The 20002-nt window shown below is 38.3% G+C and overlaps 1 protein-coding gene across 1 annotated transcript in view; it reads left to right on the top strand.

The window, feature by feature from the left end:
• The first annotated feature begins 1261 nt into the window (after window positions 1-1261).
• Window positions 1262-20002, top strand: part of FILIP1 (filamin A interacting protein 1) — a 114732-nt gene continuing 95991 nt past the window's right edge. Inside the window, exon 1 of the mRNA XM_027645025.1 lies at window positions 1262-1650. The gene's annotated coding sequence lies outside the window, so the exon portion shown is untranslated. The remainder of the gene's footprint in view (window positions 1651-20002) is intronic.

Genomic DNA, 20002 nt, shown 5'->3' with positions numbered 1-20002 from the left:
AAGTAATTCCAGAGACAGGGTTAGAGCACCAGGCTACAGCTAATTCTGCAGCTGCTTCTCATAAGTGCTTGCACTCACCCCCTGGTATCTCATGTAGTTGTGGCCAAATGTGTTCCTGCATGTTGAAATCACAGAGCATGATACATTTTCACTACTCATCCTGCTCCTTGCACAGCAACCCAGCATCACTGCAGGATGCTGTTATGACTTGCTTGAATCTTTCTTTTTTTGCTCTGAAAGGTTGATATGTCTTCATGTATAAATATCAACCATCAAATCTCTTAGTATCTTTTTACTTTTTTCTTCCTTTTCTTCTTTCTTTCTTTCTTTCTTTCTTCTTCATCAAATCCTAGATCAATACCAGAGATCAACACTAGAGAAAAGCCAAGTTGTTGGGGTAGGGAATTTTCTTTCCCGGAGATATTTTCAGAGACTGTTCTGCCACAAGGTGGTAGAACCTTGTTCTGGAGTCTGAGATCTGCAACATCTTTGTAGAGTCCTGATATCATGGTTTGTCAGCTGAAAGCAGTCCAATGTTACTACTGATCTGTGCATTAAGAGATTTATGGCTTAAAATTAAGAACAGCAATTAGGTCCAGAAGCAAGTGTGTATACATCAGAATGTGTACAGCCCTGCAGTAACATGTTCCTAATACTCATATCAAACAAATAGTGATTTGTGTGGCTTTCCTTTTCTTCTTCAGTGAGAGCTAGAGACAGTGTAGAAATTACTGTAGGAAGCTCTTGGTCTGGGAGAAAAAGGTTGTCTTTGGAATAAATATCACAGTGAAAACTTTCCAGCCTAAGCCTTTCATTAATTTCTCTGTGTCATCTTAATATATTTAAACTCTGTAAGAAATTATGCTGCAAAAAGTTCTCCCCACATGTACTTTTTCCTCAATTGAAGTGCATACCTTTCAAATTATAAACTTCCTACTTGTCCTAGGAAAATTCTCACTGTATAAATAATTGAACTCATCTGCTACGAACACAAGTATTCTTTCTTTAGCAGTCTAAAATATATGCCTAAATACACATTTTGTACTTAGTGCTTTAAATAGTAATTACTCCTGTGAAGTCACTGGAAGCCCTTAAAAGGATTTGACAGTTTCCCCACAATCTTTCAGTGAATGTAGTAGCTGGGCTGTGCAGTGCTACATCCACTGATAATTCAGCAGCTGAGGAACTCAGCAAAGCCTGCTCCAAACTTCTCAGCTGTTGACAGGCTTGACTTGCTGAGAACACTGGTTAAATATAGCACAAGCGAGCTGAGCTCAACGAAGTCATTGCTGTAACATTGTGTGAAGAGACCAGAAGAGGGGAAATACAATCTGAGAACTAAACTGCCAAAGCCTAACACCACCTAGCAACAGTTGAAAAAACTTTTAAACAAAAGTCTGGGTGAGACACAGACAGAGTACTCCTACTCCTCCTGCCTGGGATTTCTGCGAGAAGCAGCTCCAGTCTTCTTCTTTTCCACCTTCTTTTCTTCATTACTTCAGCGGCTGGTAGACCTAGGAACGTGGGAAAAGTTTCTATCTTTGTGTTCTCCTGAGCTGGAGCAGTCTACTGCTGTGGTAGTGCTGTGGGACAAGCTACTGTGATCTTACAGTGTTAAAGGACATATTCCTGGGTTCGTGTTGCTGACAGGTAAGACTGAGCTCCAAAGCCTTTTTTTTTTTTTTTTTTTTAAAGAACTTTTGTTTTCCAGGGTCTTTTTTAAAAGAATTTTCTTTTCTAATGTATGTTGTCTTTTTCCTTCTTTGAACAATCTTCTAAATGGTTTGAAAATATTGTCAGTAGGTGAAAGCTGGGATTAAAGTTTTAGATTTTGGGGGTCTTTTTACACTTCCACCATAGAAAAGCATTGTTTAAATAACTTTTGCAGTTCTGAGAACAAGCACAATCAAGTAGCTAGTAGTAATATGAAAAAGTGTGCATAGATTTTGACATGTATCTTGCTTATATCTGCTTACATGCTGACAGAAGACAAACCAACATTTAATAATAGAATACATATCATCCCTTACCAATGATAGTCTAGCAGCTATTAAAAACAGTGGCAGCCTGTGTGATAAATAGGAGGAAATAGTCATTCAGTAACAGAATTAACTTCATGACCCAGCACATTTGTACTTTTTGTTTCCTTATTAACTCACACGGACACACCTGATGCCTTTCGTACTACCTTTGTGACAACAGCTCTTGGTTCTTTCTCTTGTACTTATTTACATATAATGGATATTAATCTCTGTTCATTTGATTAGCTGTATAATTCAAGTGTCGAAAAGACTGACCTTATGTTTATTGTACCTAAGTGTGCTTGAGCTGAGTCATTGTTGTTAAAGTGTATGTTTCTTCTGGTAAAATAAATGAGAAACCAGTTCTCAGATGTTTTACCCTGACAGTAGGATGGAAACCTGATTGTCTGTTGGAAATGCGTGTCCTATGACCCCATAAGGGTCATGTAATTTAAGGGAGGAATTGCTTAATATGATTTACTTTGTCTAAACTGATAAAAGCTGCTTGATCAATTGAAGAATGGATTCCTCCCACCCTCCCCACCACATATTTTAAAGCCATTTTCTCCAAAGAAAGGAATTGAGTATGCATGAATCTTTAAAAGACATACTGATTATGAGTTCATATGCAATATGAATTCAGTTGTGAAAGCAAAGATTTAAGGAATGTACTTAACCCAGGCAAAACCACAGATTTGTATAGAATTGTCTCAGATGAAAAATATTTGTTCTAAAGAAGGAATGAACTAACTGAGTCTATGCTGACTGTCTGTGGTGTTTGACACTTAGTCTGTGGACTCTGGGACTGCCTCAGGGAGATGAGAATGTCTTCCTTTCACTAAATAATTCTAGTTGCATCCCTGCATACTACATAAATTACATCAATACCACATCTTAGCAGGGGATGGATTGGATGGAATTAAAATACTTTGAAGCAACTTTGACTTGGTGACTGAGAATGTAACTGCCTGTGAAACAACAAAATAAATGAAGTATTAGAATGGAAGAAAATTCTTAAAAGCAAAAAATAATAAGTTTACATTTTATTTCATAGCAAGGGGCACACTAAAGCACTAAATAGAAACACTTTTTGGTGGCCATGATTTAATGTGACAATCATTACTGTGGAATTACTAGAGCACTATAGAATCCTAAATCTCAATCTTGAAAGGAAACTTTGGAATTACTTTTTAATAGGGACATATCTTGAGAAAGTTATTTTTTCATAAGAAGTCTATACAGTGAGGATTAAAACCGAGACAATATGATTTGTATAGTTTTTGTCATCTTGACATTTAAGTGAAAATTACTGTTTCTTCTCTTTACTGAAACTTTTGGCAAATTAAACTGTGGAGAAATGACCTTCTGAATATATAAGGATGGCAAAGTCTGGGAAAATGATATGCTGATATTGACTGCTTTTTCAGTTTAGTTGTTGCTCAGCATAATGTGTGGTTTTACAACTTTAGTTGTCTTGCACAATTTACTTTTAGCAAAGTTTTTAAAATCAAAAAGCATATTTATTAGCCTGATAACTATGAAATGAAGTGACATTTGAACAGTCTAATAGCAACTTCCAACTCTAACACATTGTGATTTTACATACATCTGTCTTCCTTTCCACTTCAAAATGGAGGAGGAGGCTAAAATTACTTTTCTCAACAGGTGTTCACAAAGAGGCTCTGGGATTTTCCAATCAAATCTGTGGAATATGTAATGTGGCTATTCAACAGATGGTTTCATATTTGAAAAATAGCCAATTCTCCTACTGACTACAGTGAAACCAAGGTCAATTTTATATCAAATCAAAAAGTAGTTTATGTTTTGGTGATACACTCCATTGTAGAGATTTTTGTGGAAGACAAGTAGATGTAGCATATCCATTTATTTTCCCCATTTAACATTATTTTTATTTGGTTTATATTAGAATAACTGTGGAATAAATGAGGTCTTTAATGGTGCTAAAGACTGTGTATTCCTCCCAGTATGAATCCACTTTCCAGCCTCTCTGACTTCTTCATTTACCTTCCTTGAAGCAATATTATAATTTATTTTATGGTAATGTTTATTTATTATGAACTATTATTTAATTATTATATTTATTTTATTATAATTTTAGACAATCTAGCCACAGCTAATTCATCATCTTAACTGAGTGTTTTTTTCATCACCTCAGTCTTTCAATCTCTTTATAGAATGTCTGCTTGGTTTTAACATAAAATTCAAAGACTTGAAATTCATCTTTGAGTCTGAGCACTGTTTGGTCCCTGCTTAGATATACCTTGATTTTCCTGTACCTCTCCTTCTCATATCTGATAGACTATTAACCTTCAGCTCTGATGTTAACTGGCCCACCTTCTATGCTACTTTAGTAAGCTAGAAATTGTCACAAGAACACAGGAGTTTTCTATAGTGCCACTCACTGTAGCACCTGACACTCATATCATGAAAAGACTGAACTTTATTATTAACAGAGCTATGTCGACCAAGGTAGGATTCCTGAAGATACAGATGTGCTACCTGGAAGCAACTTGTGGAGTAAGCATCAGTAAATTAGGAAATCTCTATTTTGCTAGTATGCCCTGTTTTGCTCTATTGGCTCACAATTTCACCACTGTAGCCATTTCCATACTAAAAGGTGTGTCAGTAAAACTCCTCCTGATACAGGATCTTTCTGCTGGCACAGATTCCACACATGCTTAATTTAAGGCTTTTGCTAATCTTATCTAATTCAGCTGATGTACCCTCAGGCAGAAATTAAGAATGTGCCTCAGAGCTGTTCCAGTCAGAGGTCAGCTTATGCCACTGAACTCAGAGTGAGATTTCCTTTGAATTTAATAAGATCAGGTTTTAGTGTTCAGTAATTAACAGATAAATTTCCCTCAAGAGCATTTAACAAAATGGATCATCTATATTCGTGTCCAAAAAATTTTTTTTCCTAAGAGACATTTTCCTTTTCCTCCAATTTCTTTTTTTTTCCCTTCCTTTCTCAAGGTCTGTCATTGCAGATTGCCATGCAATTTGAATATATAAACTGAATTTGGAGTGAAGATTTTGTCCTTATACATATCTAAAATGCTATTTGGAGAAATAGAGTGAATATTTGTGAAGAAGTCAGATGAAACAACAATACAAAGGAAAGGGAACTCAATCTATTCATACTTCCTATTTCACCAAAAATATTTAGTATATAAAACCTAGGATAAGAACTGAAAGCTGGGAAGATAAAATAGTGTATGTGATAAAATAAAGATATTCTGTTCTATAGAATAGTTTCAGTATTTCTTTACAAGAAACCCAAACACCTAAACTTTTCAGTTTCACCATCTTATTGTGGTTCTTTCAATTTCTATCTTCTTCTCTTTTCATTTCTCTCAGTGTTTCCTACTGAAAGTTGTTTCCTAATTTTATACAGTATACTGGTAATTGTTTGGGGAATACAGGCTTTTCTTGGCTTTGGAGGATATTGGATAACTGAGGAAACAATTCATAAAATATTAAGATTTCTTAACCTCTCTTTTTCTATCTAGTAGCTAGCATTTGTACCACGTTAGTACTAGTAGAACTTGTAACAGTCCTGTAGTTATGCTTTGAGGTTAGGTGTCCAAAGGACAGAAACAATCGTGCCTATGTCCTGATGAGAAGAAATAGTGAGAGTCTCTGATCACGTTGAAAATTGTGTGACAACTAATGTATTTCTGAAAAGCATGCCTTTCAGAGTACTTGATTAGATTTTTCCTTTTATTTTGGGTCTTTTCACCTACTCTTCCTGATTCTGCAGATAATCTGTACTTTCTATATTACTTTTTATTCTTAGCATCATAGTAAAATAAGTACTAATATCAGTGCAAACAGAAAGTCTGCCTATGTTGAGACAGCTGTGCTTTTTTTAATTCAAGATGTCTTTGCCCTCTCATTCTCATTCTGCTTTGGCTGGACTATATCTCTAAATCTAAATCCACAAGTAAAGCGTACAAATTGTAGCTCTGAAGATGATATATAAGATTACATAGATTGTGGCCTCCTCCACAATGTTTTACACACTCAGAAATACAGAGAAAGAGACAATTCCTACAATTAAAAACTTAATTAAAACTTAATGAGAAATGTATATATGTGTGTGCATGTGTGTATGACTGCTGTAAGAAAGGAAATGTTTTTTGGCATTACAGAATGCATTGCTGAAGGAGTGGGACAAACACATCCGAAGTACAGGGAAATAGGCTAGAGCTTGTACTTTTTGCCTTAAATGGACAACCCGTCGGGTTGCTGTGTGCTGACAGAAGCAAAGGGGTGTGTGAATCTAACAGACTGCTGTACTTTGTCCAAGTGAGTCTCATTTCAAAGCTGATAAAATAACAATTAAAATCTTAATTGTCTAAGATGTGGCCAGAGTCATTCAGATTTAAACAGGTGGGGTTTCTGAACAAGAGCGAAGACCTCAATCAATTTGCAAAGAACTTTTCCAGTTTGATTTATACGCTTTTAGATCTCTTTAGTACAATAAAGGCTGCTTTCATTGCTTTTCCTTTTTGGGGAAATGGTGTCAAAGAGTATAGTGTTTTGTGATTTGTGCTGTTCAAAAGTCTGTTCCAGTGCATATGTAAAAGTGATATTTTGGAAGCTAAATCCATTTTCTGAAGTCCACAGGGTTTAGAGGCTCATGTGTTTGCAAGAGAGAGGCATCTAACTAACTAGTGTGTTATGGCTGTGGATAGCAAGACCTACAGCTCCACTAACAAACTTTCAAAAAAAAAACTTGATTAAAAAAAAAGGATTCTACTGGAGTAACAGAAAAGGATTTTTTTAGAAACTGTTTTCAAGGCTGGCCCTATTATAAAAAAAACAGTTGAAAATGAAAACTCATGTGTCCTTGGTAAAAGAATTCTCAGTGGAGTTTATCAGCCTATTTGCATTTTTCAGAAAATACAAAGTAAATGAATGCAACAGAAAGCAGGAGACTGCTCGCATCAGTGTAATCGAATTGCTGCCAACTTGCCTTGTTTATCTAAGAGATCTCTGTGAAAATAAGGTCTTTCCCACACAGGCATGAGTCATGTAATGGGACTAAGCAGATTCACTTCAGCTTTCTAATCCACACATATCTTAACTAACCTGTTTTAGTGCCTGTTTCTGTAACTGAATGAGATCTTGACAACAGGAAGGGAGAAGTAATGGTGAGTTCATGGTGCTATTTCAGTGCAATAACCTGAGTGCTAAGGAAACGATGCAATTTCCATTTATTGGGAAAACTGCTGTTACTGTGACAACAAATATACACTGAAGAAAAACATACACAACTTATCCTGAAATTCAAATTTGTGAACCTAGTAGAGAGGGTATTCGTAAAACCTCACGCTATGTAGTTATATGCCTCAAAGAACATTCTTACTTTTATTGAAAAAATGACCATAGAAATAGCCATATGCAAGGACATAAATGAAAGGGTGGGAGAACACGTGAAAGGTAATGATAACTAGTTTGGTCTAAAATACTAAAATATAATTAAGCATATATTTGTCATGCTAAAGTTATTCAATTCCTGTGTCTGTCATTCCTAATTATCCCCAAGATCTCACTTGTCTCACCCTCTGTAATTGCAAAACCTCTTGGGTCCAACTTTTAAGGTACGGTTTACAGTAGTTCTTCTACAGTGTATTAATCCTTCTCCTTTTATGCTTCAACAAGGATTTCTGTAATGAAAAGAAACATAAATTATATTCCAGTAGATAAGGGTTTCAGTTCCTCAGTGTGATAAAAGTCTTTAGAGAAAAATAAACATTCCAGTTTTTGACTCTAGGCGGGAGACACAAAGAAGGGAATGATGCCATGCTAGATGTCCTCAAGCATGTTAGACATAGTGCAGAACAAGATGTCCCTTATAGGGACATGGAGATACATGGCAGCAGAGGAGAAGGAGATACATGGCAGCAGAGCTCCTGAGTGCCAGGGCAACCATGTGTTATGAGGCAGCTGGCTATGGAACCACTGCTGCTTCCGAGGCATGAGACAGAAGTGAGAATCTGAGTCACCAAAGGCATCATGCTGCAGATAGTAAAAGGCAGGGTCACAGTGGCATATCCTCTGAATGAGAGGTGCTACTTATTTACAGAACCAGAATTCAGGTGAAAAGAAGTCATCCAGTCTCACTCAAAATGGGACTAACTCCGGATTCTGATCAGATTGCTTGGGGCTTTGATTATGTTCATACATCTTGAGAATTTTTAATTTATAATTATTCTACTGTCTCACATCTTTGTGATCTTTGGATTACAAAGTATTGGACATAACTGGTCAAAGAATATTTTGCCAGAGATGATAATCAGTGTATCAAAATACATACACTGAATAAAAATGACTGGAGAGATGATTAATACTAACACAAATCATAGGTATTTGGCACATTCAAAATTGAAAAAGAAGCAATATTTGTAGTGGGTTTTTTGTTTGATTTTCTTATATTCAATGAGTTATGTCCTAAAATGGGAATAATAAGGACCAAAAATCTTATATGTAATTTTTTATCCTAGCTTGCTCCAGCTTTCAGAATGCACACCATCTTCCTTCTCCTCCCTGCCACATACTATTTGAAAGCAAAACGTTTAGAATCAGGTACCCATTAAGGTGCCATCTCTGTGCAAAAACAATTCTGTTAATAAAAAGGTTAAGGATATTCTATTTTAATCTTCCCAGGTAGTCCAATAAGCTGAAAACCTAGTATTGAGATTGTAAGTAATATGCAAATAAGGAAGGAAAAACAGATGCTACTTTGAGGAAGGAAACTCTGGAGACTGCTTCCACTGCTGAGATCACTTTTCTCACTGAACATCTCTTTCCAATTGTATCATAATCAGGAACAGAGCATGATGCACATATGGCAAACAGGATTCCTAGATGGAGTTCTGGTTAACCTGAGATTAGTTTGCACTCTTTTGTTTAGAAAAGCCCTTCATGTGGAAGCATCTAAACTTGCCTGGTAGTGATTACTGTAGCATGAAGCAAGGACAAAGTAGAGGCTTTGTGGCATTCAAAGGGATGTGGCAATCTTTCCATATAGGATTTCTCATACCTGATAAGAATTACCACTGAAGACAGGTATTCTTCTCTTCAAGTAATTCCGAAAATAATGTTCTAAAACTGGAACTGTAACTAAAATATTGCCATCATCAGTACAGATGGGTGGAAGAAGACTAGGGAATTCTCACAGATGGTGGTGTTAGAGGTCTCAGATCGCATTGTACTTGTCTAGGGCAAACTCAGCCCTTGATGCAGAGAGGAACTCGAGGAACTGATATGTCTTGTGCAGGCACACACACGCACACACACAGAGGTGGTACAAAATACGCTGGCAGCTTTTTTAAATAAAACAGCTGCTGTATGCTTCAGTGGGGCTTAAGTTAATGAGAAAATTAGCGAGATTTAGAAACAAGAGATCGTGCTTTGAAAGACACCAGAACAAGCTAGGACAGACAAGAAGTGTTTTAGCAAGAGGCCAGGGAGCTGTGTTTTAAAGCTAAACCTCTAAACCATGGGTTAACCAGATAACAGCATCTTTAACTACCTACCTCATATCCACATGGGCCAAGGTTTCAAACGTAGCTTATGAGTTTGAGAAAAAAAAAAGCTAAACTCATTTCTCTGCTTTTAGAGAACATGTTCTTAAACCCCGGATTATTTTGGAACAACGTTTTATTAGAAAGATTAAGGGGGTACAATGTAAGTACCTTTGATATAAAATTTGATGTATTTACAAATGGAAATTTACAGGATTTACACAGCAGGATTGCTGTGGTACTTGGGAGCCCAGGAGGAACTGTTTAGAGCCCTCTCTGTGATAGTGACGCAGCTACATCATTCCAAGAAAACAAATTCCCTGCAGTAATACAAACTTTTAGCCTCTGTTCAGTATCACTAGCAGCCACACAACCTTTATCAGTACAGGTCTCTGAGAACTAATGAAGTGCTAGAAAAATACGTGATAGCTATAGGCAGTGTAATGAGTTTCTCCTCGGCTTAGCACAAAAGAAACATAGGAAAATATCAGAAATAAACTGAATAATATACGTAAGTGTTCAGTGAATATCCTTAACATAACACAACAATTGTAATAGTTTGTTAAGGAGTAAGTAGAGCAGGAACAATTCTACAGGCTATCGATGTCAACTCAAAAAATCTCTCCCAGACAGCAGTGACTATCTAGAAATGAGGCAGGCATAACTGCACACAAGGAGGGTTAATTAATCCAGCATTAGTTGTACAAAGACTAAATCACATTGCAGGAAACAGGCTGTAAGAGTGACTGGACATCTGATAGATTCCTTATTCATGAGAGGCACTTTGCTAAATTCAGGTTCTCTCTCCAAAATATTTATGTAATATTTGAATTTTGTTGTTTATGCCTTTGAAATAATGTTACCTTAAAATGTGAGGTGGTAGTTGTCACCAGGGAAGAGGAATCTGGTTAAATTGCTGGCTTTCACATCAGGGACTCCCTATATGACTCTCAGCAAGTTATTTACTTCTAGAGTTTTAATAACAACCTGGAATGTTACAAGAATAAACATAGTAGTGACTTTCACACTCTGAGATGCTGCAGTGTTGAACATCATGTCAATAGCTTTGAATAAGGAGATTTAAATAGCCCTTCTTGGAAACCAGATTCTGCTGGGAGAAGTAGCAATAGAAATTGAATTAGTCTGACTGACAAGAATATGTATTTTTAGAGGAGCTCCCCAGAGAAAGCTTAACTATGGGACGAAAGAAGTCAGCCATACTGGTAAAACACAGCAGAAAAAGGAAGGAAAAGGACCAGGGATGTGACCAGGAAGCTTCAAGAAGAGAACCAGAATAGAAACCAAGCTAGTGTCAATATTAAGATGTTTCAGGAAAAACAAAACCATTCCCTCAGGTTCAGTTGTACCAGAAGTAATTCACAGGGCAAAGAGGGTGCTGTCAGCTTGTGAGCTTGTTGTTATTTTGGGAGTGCTTAGAACAAGCTTCCTAGTACAAGAAGGAGGCTGCTGAGGAAGAAAAAATCTTGGAGGAAAAAGGACCTTTGTGAGAAGGGGTGGGCAAGAGGTGACTGCCCAAATTAGCTGGTGGTGGGGCAGCTCTGGGGACTGAGGGGAGACTACACAAACCTCACGTACTGTCCGGAGGAAGAGAAAGCACTCGGAAAAGAGAAATGTCGTTGCTTGCTGTCTCCTGCAGGCTCAGTGGGTAGCCAGGTTCTCCAGTCATGCCTGCTTTGTTAAAGCAATGGTGGCAACTCAAATGACTCTCTTAGCAACTGAGATTTTTGATAAGGATTTACCCTAGGACTTAGTAATGCCTTACATGACTCTTAGCTTTAATTGAAACCAAAGAAAGTTAGAAAAAATACTGTCCTGATGTCTTCAAGCAAGTTGAAGTCTCTGACCTGACGATGATCTGCTACCATGATGTATTTCCTTAAAATCTCCTGAAAAACAACTTTGGAGGATTTTCTCAGGATTCTGAACACCATGATTGGCAATACCAGTAGACAGAAGGGACAGTGAATTTGGGAGCAGGACAGAGTCCCACTCTTACATATATGCCACTGCACAGAATAGACCACAGCTGCTGAAACACCTTCGAAGGCAACATGGGTCAGGCACACTGTGCCCTGCCATGGTACAATGGCAGTGACAACTGCAAAGGAGGCCTCAAAACTATCCCAGATCAAAGTAGGAGGTCTGGAAATTATTTCTTAGTTTGCTTGTGGGCCTTTCCTGGTGCAGGAAAAAATGGGGTAATAAATGACCCTTCGCTGGATTTCATGAAAGGGAGCTCAGGTCTTGGTTGCGAGAGTTCTCCTGAAAAAAAAGATGTGAAATATGGAAGTCCAAGCAGCCACCCACATACTTGGGTGGACCAGCACAGCAAACTGATCTGCATGTCCTGCACTGCTGGGAGAGGACTAAAAGCCGTAGTCCTGCCTTGGGCCATGACACAGGAAAGGGTTGTGGGAAGATAAGGACAATGCACCTACCAAAAAAGGGTATGGGAGAGTGAAAACTCAAAGTCTCTGGGGGTGGTTATGTTCAGCTGCAAGAAAGAGGTGTAGAAAGGAAAAGAAACCAGTGGTACCCTTTTAAATAATCTAAACTAGCTTTAGGAAACCAGTTAATTTCACTCAAAAAATAGGGACCCACAGGAACAAAAGGCTCAAAGAATGCTAGGGAGTTGCATATGGTGCAACACTGAAGTGTAGCAGCATTTCAGCAAATGATTTGACACTGTGGAGAGTGGAGCTTCTCCCGATGTGTACAGCGGTAGCGCCCATTCTCTTACAAAAAACTCATGCTTACTTAAGCAGACTGTGAGTTCAAAAGGTTTATTTAAAGTCTCACGGCAAATTGTAGCATATCAGAGGGGATGTTTTTGGTTGTTGAGTGGGTTTTGGGTATTTTTGTTTTGGTTTATTGTTGTTGGGATGTGTTTGTTTGTTTTTTTAACTTAGGAGTTTTCTTTTCTTGTTTTTACAGTGAAAGAACAAAGTTAAGCCCTCAGGGTTTTGGGCCTACTGTGTCATGGTTGAACCTAATATCTAATCTCTAAGTTGCCTTGGACAGCCTACTTCATTCTTGTTTTCCTGGTGTAAAAATGAGGGACTGAGTAACAGAGAGCTAGTAACCTTGTTTCAGGGTGGTCATTTGGTTGCTTCTTGGATCAGGCAGCTTGAGATGCTTCAAAACAACTTAGTGTATCTTCTCCAGAGGATACATATACATCTCATCTCTGATGTGCATAAGCTTCCTTGGCCTCTGTCCAGGAACATTCACATTTCCTGACTCATGGCAACCGTACCCTGTCTAGTTGTACTTCATTAGCAGCAGCTCAAAAATCAGAGCAGTATTCTGCTGTTGCAGAAGTTTTTCCAAGCAGTAAACAATAAAACACTACCACAAACTTTATTACATTTATCTTGGAATTCAAGATCCTGAAGAAACTGCTGCTTATTATTGTTTTCTTTAATGACAATCCAAAAAGAATGTAAGATGCTATTCTTGAATAAATATTTTCAGGATAACTTAGTATCTTAAAAGGAAATAATTCTAAAAAGGAAGAATAAATGCTACAGAGGCTACAATAAGCCAATATTTTTTCTTCCAGCTGAGAAACTTGGTTATGATTTTTTATTGTCATCAATTTTATTTTTATATCAAAATTTACACAAAAAAATGGTGAGAGCAAATTAAAATCTACAAAAGTAGAAAATAATTAGCAGGAAAAATTACATTTTATAGCGGTAGTAACATACCTTCTAGTACATCCTATTCTAAATAGCTGTCCTTTACTTGCATCTCAAACTTTATTTAAAACATTTTAAAAGCAGTAGCATTGTCAACTGGCTCCAAGCAGCTCAGAAAATAAATGGTCCTTGCCTATTACTGGGGTTCTTCCAAAGAAAAATCTGTCTGACTCTAAAATCTATTTTGGAGCTACGACTGCTCCACTCCCATGCTTGTGGCATGATGCAGCTGCTCTTTCTTTAATATTTTTGCTGACAGCTACAGCTGACGGGTAACATTTCGGTTCACCCCAACATCAGCTGTGTCTCAAGGCTCCCTTACTTAGACTGAAAATGTTACCTTCCTTGTGGCTTTACCTGCATCACAGTGCAACTGTGTAATTATACAATTATTCCTACTGGACAGTTGTGACGGAGCAGCAGAAAGAGGGCTGCAGTAAGGTCATGTGCTGGGGAGCACATCAGCCATTTCATGGTTGCAAAGGGCACAGCAGCAGCTCCTGTTCTTTTCCTTCATCTCTTCTCCCATGCATAATAAAACAGGCAACTGAGTCTGCATATAAAAGTATTTTTTGTATATATAACTCTGCAGTATGTCAACTGATATTTTACATTTTATGTTAGTTGTCACCTTATATATTTGTTTTAGTGTATTTGTTACCATGGTCAATTTAAAAAATATTTCATCTATCTCAATGTATAATCCCCTAGGAAACAGACTTAGATTTCTTGGTTCATAAAAGTTTTCATGTAATAATCAATCGCTTGGTAATACTGTGGTGATTCACCCACAAAAGGAACTTTTTACAAACACAGGACTGTTTTCCTCCCAGAGAAAATAAGACCAGTTACAGTACTTCCAGTTCTGTCCCTGAACATCTCGATCTGTTAGAAAGAAGAAGAAGCTGGAGAATTGGTTGCAAAAGTAGCCAACAGTAAGAGAGAGACACAAGGAGAAAAGTGAAAAGGAGGCATTGCTCAATTAGTCCTTTAAAGAAATTCTCAGGAAAATTAATTATGATATATCTGTATTTTTTTGATTGATGGCTGAATTTAAAAACAAACAAACAAACAAACAGATAAATGCTTTGCTATGTTTTTCCTGGATTTGCAGTGTGGCTCATTAGTTTTCATTTGGATTAAATATTTTCCTAGATTGCAAAATACTGATTTTATTTTGGGGGTCTTCCATCAAAATTTAAAGAACAGGAAGACAAGTGGGAGTTTGGCAATATGACCAACCAAAACAACCCAGAAAGGAAAAGGTTAGTATACTTTATTGCTACAGTATAGGCATTAAAACACAGTCATCCACCTCCCAGGAAAGTACTTTGGCTGTTTCACTCTTCGCAGAAAAAAAAGTTGAATTTGTATGAAATATTTAAATATTCATTGGAGTAAAAGCTGACACTTGGGAAGACCCAAAGCTCCATGCAAAGTCACAGAGTTGTTCTTATTCCCTGTGATCCAAAATTCACTTACTTTTATTCAAATACCCATTTTGAATCATGCGTATAATTTGAAAGTTTATTTCTCTGTAGTAAGAATTTAAAACACTACTGGGCTTTGACAGGGAATTAGGATATGTGGGGAAAAAAGGCAGAGAAATCATTTTCTCATAATTTTTCTACTTCACTCACATAGTACCTCTGACTTCTTGTGATCTTATTGTGAGGAAAAAAGATCAGAAACGGCAAAAGGAACTGTTTCTGGAGTTCATATATTCCATTTTCATTTCTTGTTTCTCTGAAACTTTATGCCAAATTTGACCCACACCTGCTTCAGAGTACTCAAACCCATGCTTTTAGACAGTATGAATTCTTTACTAGATTAAATTGCCCAGCATAATTTCAGCTGCAGGCTCTAATCAGGCTGTTCTGCTTCCAGTCCCAATGTGGTGGGATTCCCAAAGGGGCAAAGCCTTGGCAGCAGGATGGTTGTGGTTGTGTAGCTGTAACACCAGGGGCTAAGCGAGAAAAGCACTTCCTTGAGCCTTTAGAGATAGTGTGCAGGGGTATTTCTCTAGAGCCCATGGGAACTGATTTAGTGCTGGAGAACATTGGTATTAACCTCATATTCCCACTTCTCTGCATAGAGAGAGCCTAAGCAAGCACAAAGCCATCACTGAAAAAAATATCTATCAGTACAGATAGAATCATAGAATCATAGAATCACAGAATAGGTTGGGTTGGAAAAGACCTCCAAGATCATCAAGTCCAACCCCTGATCCAACTCCAATTACTATATCATGGCACTAAGGGCCACATCCAATCTCTTTTAAAAAAACCTCCAGGGATGGTGAATCCACCACCTCTCTGGGTAGGCCGTTCCAATGCCTGATAACCCTCTCTGTAAAGAATTTCTTCCTAACATCTAACCTAAACCTCCCCTGGCAGAGCTTGAACCCATGTCCCCTTGTCCTATTGTTGGTTGCCTGGGATAAGAGACCAACCCCACCTGGCTATAACCTCCCTTCAGGTAGTTGAAGAGAGTGATGAGGTCGCCTCTAAGCCTTCTCTTCTCCAGACTGAACAACCCCAGCTCCCTCAGCCTCTCCTCATAGGACTTGTGCTCCAGTCCCTTCACCAGCCTCGTTGCTCTTCTCTGGACCCGCTCCAGCATCTCAATATCCTTCCTGAACTGAGGGGCCCAGAGCTGAACACAATACTCAAGGTGTGGCCTCACCAATGCAGAGTACAGGGGAAGGATCACTTCCCTGCTCCTGCTGGCCACACTGTTCTTGATGCAGGCCAGGATGCCACTGGCCTTCTTGGCCACCTGGGCACACTGCTGGCTCATGTTCAGCCTCCTGTCAATCAGCACTCCCAGGTCCCTTTCTGCCTGGCTGCTCTCCAGCCACTCTGTGCCCAGCCTATAGCGCTGCAGGGGGTTGTTGCGGCCAAAGTGCAGGACCTGGCACTTGGCCTTGTTGAACTTCATTCCATTGGAGTCAGCCCATCTCTTCAGTCTATCCAGATCCCTCTGCAGAGCCCTCCTGCCTTCAGGCAGGTCGACACTCCCTCCCAACTTGGTGTCATCTGCAAATTTGCTGATGATGGACTCAATCCCCTCATCTAAATCATCGATAAAGATGTTAAAAATAATATGGTGTCGCTATACTAAGAAGAAAGCAGTGAACTCAGGTTTTCTGTGAGTCAAGTGATGGTACTAGATTATGTAGCTTTTGACATTTCAAGAAACACCCGATGTAGGTACTATTGTATTATAACTGGTTTATTTTGCCTTCTTTGGTATAACTCTCCTTCCACAGGTTTTTCAAAGATGGCACAAACTTTGCAATTCTGTCCTGCAGTTCAGTGGAATCTGGATTCTAATTCTGAGGAGTAGGATTTCATCTGTGTAACCCCTCCAAACACTTTCTTCATGGAAACAAGTCTGCCTTAAACAGCTTACATTAAAACTCCATTGTAGCTAGTGGGTCAAAATTCCCAAGAACATCATTGCAGAAAAGTCTGGCAGTGTCAGATTGGTTCATCTTAAAAATGCTGTCATATTGCATTGCAGGCAGGAAAACACAAATTGCAGATGTTACGTTATTTTTACATATTTTTGAGTGCTGCCAAAATAGGTCATTTCCAGATCAAATAAAGAAAGAGACTTAACAAGTTTGGCTGAAATGATTATAAAGAATATTTAGAAATTTCTTGGGGCATCTCCGAGAATGTGCTGTGTATGTCAGCTCGTCGATCATGATCATGTCCTTTTTTCGTGTGCTGTCTGAGAAACTGTGATATCCACCAAGAATAAGATAGTGAAAGTCAAAACAGACACTATTTCTGATGTTTCAGTTACAAACAAAAGTATATCAATTTATTTGACAAAACCTCTGTTTTTACTTTTAGCATTTTTAAAAATGCTTCTTTTAAAACACAGAAGGAAGGGAATGGATTTCTGGATAAACAGTCGTATCAACATTAGGAACATTTTGAGTCTCATTGGTTTATTTCTAGAAAGAGATCTAAGTCAACGTAGTCTCAAGTTTTTTTGTATTTCTGGCAATATATAGCTAATCAATCAACTGGGAATTAGCAATAGATGAAAATGTGATGTATAAATGTGAGCAGATACTAAATGCTATATTAAAACACTATAATATTAATCAGGTATGCCAATTGATTTACAAATGCAGTGTTAGGATGGGTTATATAAGAGAAGACATACTCCAGAAAAAGCTGATACAAAAAACCTATATAAGTCTGACATTTTTCATTAAAAATCTGGTCTTGTAGCCCAATTGTTTACAGGTTTGCCAAACTTCAGTTGTTCAGGCTGGATGTCTGGCTGAGTTTGAATTGTTTTTGGAAGTTTCAACTAGAATGCTTTGAGCATTTCCAAGAATTAGTTGAGAGGAAAGACTTGTTTGCCCATGTGAAAACAATCCCATAACCATTTTAATGAAGAGCTTTAATGTCTCCACGTTCCAGAGTGATCTATCATATTTCATCCAGGAAACTGCTCCGTGGCAAATTGACTTTTGCCATCCCTGTGAAAATTATGCCAGGCTAAGAGCCATTGGAAAGAATTTCACCAAGGATACCTGGTAGAGATTTGTAGCTAACTTTTCAGAATAGCCTATGTATGCTAAATGCTGTTGCAGTTCCTCACATCTCACCTGTTGTGGCTGGCTTAGGCATATGCCATTTCCAGAGAGCACCTCCATGTCACAGTCACAGGGCTAAGTAATACTTTTCCCACAGCTACTTCTTCATCTGATGCTACAGCCTACAGCACAAAAAGAAATGAGAGGAAAGATCTTGTTTTTTTCTGTTTCAACAATATTTTTCTCAGCAGAGCCTGTGCCACAGTGGGAAAAGATGTATGGATAGCATGATTACTCTTGCTGCCAGGGAGGAACACTAGCCCTTTTATGATATTTTTGTCAGGATTTCTTTGCCAGTAATAGGTATTGTCCATCACCTTTGCTATGGAATGAGAACGCTGCCTGCGGGAAGTCAGAGAATAATCAGCAATCACACTGACACTTTGCCAGTGTAAATATGCTTTTATTAGGAATTTATCTGGATCTTCAGCTGACTCACATTTGGAACCAGAATTATCTCAGTGGTCTGAGATGTCTCTCTATGGTCTGAGATGTGTCATTGCACTGTTTGGCATTCACCATTGCCTGGCAGGCAAGCTGGACTTCTCTCTGGGTCCCAGTGTCCACCTCAGCTGATCTTTGAGCTGTGAGCTTTGGAAGTGTTCATCCCCAATCCCTCTCTAATAGCTGCAACTATCCAACCTCACCCATCTACATGGCACCGTACTTCCCTTCAAAGCTACCTTCTTAGTTCTACCATTTGGATTTGGAAACAGGGTAGGCTCCTAAGGCAATTTGCTCAACCTGCTTTACTCTCATAGAAACAGCTATGGCAGCTGCCGTTCCCATATTTTGACTATGCTCACTGTTCCTTTTCTCCCTGCTGCACTCCCCCTCAGGAATTCATTCCATCTGACTGTGCCATCTGTCTGAGTGCTTCTCACTTGCTTACCCTCCTCTCAAAAGTCAGGGCTTTGCAGTTCTGCTGTGGTTTTGTAAAGCAACAATACAAGTTTCCACTTCTCACAGTTTTCTCCTTGTTTGAAAGCAATGTGGTAACAGCCATGTGGAAAACAGTCAAAAATGTGTGGGCGACACTTTGGCTATGTCTATTTTCAGAAAATTAGACAATGCTAGTACTGGTTCTCTGACCCTCAGTCCAGTTGTCACCAGCTGCTCATACCTACATTATTAAACTGAAGCCTTCAAAATAGGTTAACTGTGTGCAGGCTGCCAAGCCCTGGCTAAGCTGGTTCCCAACCAGGGACCATTCTAGGAAGACCACTGGTTAGCCCATGCCAAAATTTTGACCAAGGCCTGGTACTGTTTAATCTCCCAGTTTAGACACAATCATCATGTCATACTCATCTGAACACATCAAATGCCTGGGATCATCTGAACAATCACATAAAATATTTCTGTGTTATAAAGATATATTTTTATTGTTATTGGATCAGACTTCTCTAAGATTACAGCTAGCATGATTGCTTTCCAAGCATATTTTGAACTTCCAACACTGCAAAATTCTAGCATTGGAAAAAGTTTTGTGACACACGTTTAAACTGATTTTTAGAGTTAGCTGCTTAGGCATTATTTTAGCATATCTCCTCTGCATGCACCTCTTTTGCTTTCTACTGTTCTTCTGCAAATGTCTGTTTCCTTGCTCTCCTTTCATTAGATGAGCTAAAAAAAAAAAGAAGAAAAAAAAGAGGAAAACCCCAACAATTATAAGAAAGCTCAGGGACCAATGTTTCCACCTGAACTGTTGTAATTAATTAGCACAGCAGATGATACTTTGGTCAGATGTTCCAAAGCTAATAATACTTCATTGGGTCTTCCCAGTTCCTCATAGACAAGGAATGCTTAGAGCTACAGGCACAAGCGTGCACAGGATTTCACAAAACTATCTCTTTTTCAAAAGGTAACATGTGAGCAAGAAAAAAAATGCCAGCAAAGTTTATTTTAACGGTATGTGTTTTTTGAGGACTATCTTTTATTGAACAGCAGTTCAGTGAGTAACATAAAAAAATTCATACAGGCAATTCTGAACCCTGTCAAAAAAATATAATTCTTGATGCATCAACAAGTAAACTATAAACAGGCAACAAACCAACCAGAAACTCAAATAACCACTTTGAACCCTTG

This window comes from Corapipo altera, unplaced genomic scaffold (assembly GCF_003945725.1).
Source record: "Corapipo altera isolate COAL_440 unplaced genomic scaffold, ASM394572v1 2, whole genome shotgun sequence".
Lineage (NCBI taxonomy): Eukaryota > Metazoa > Chordata > Aves > Passeriformes > Pipridae > Corapipo > Corapipo altera.
This window is presented reverse-complemented; position numbering and strand designations above follow the sequence as displayed.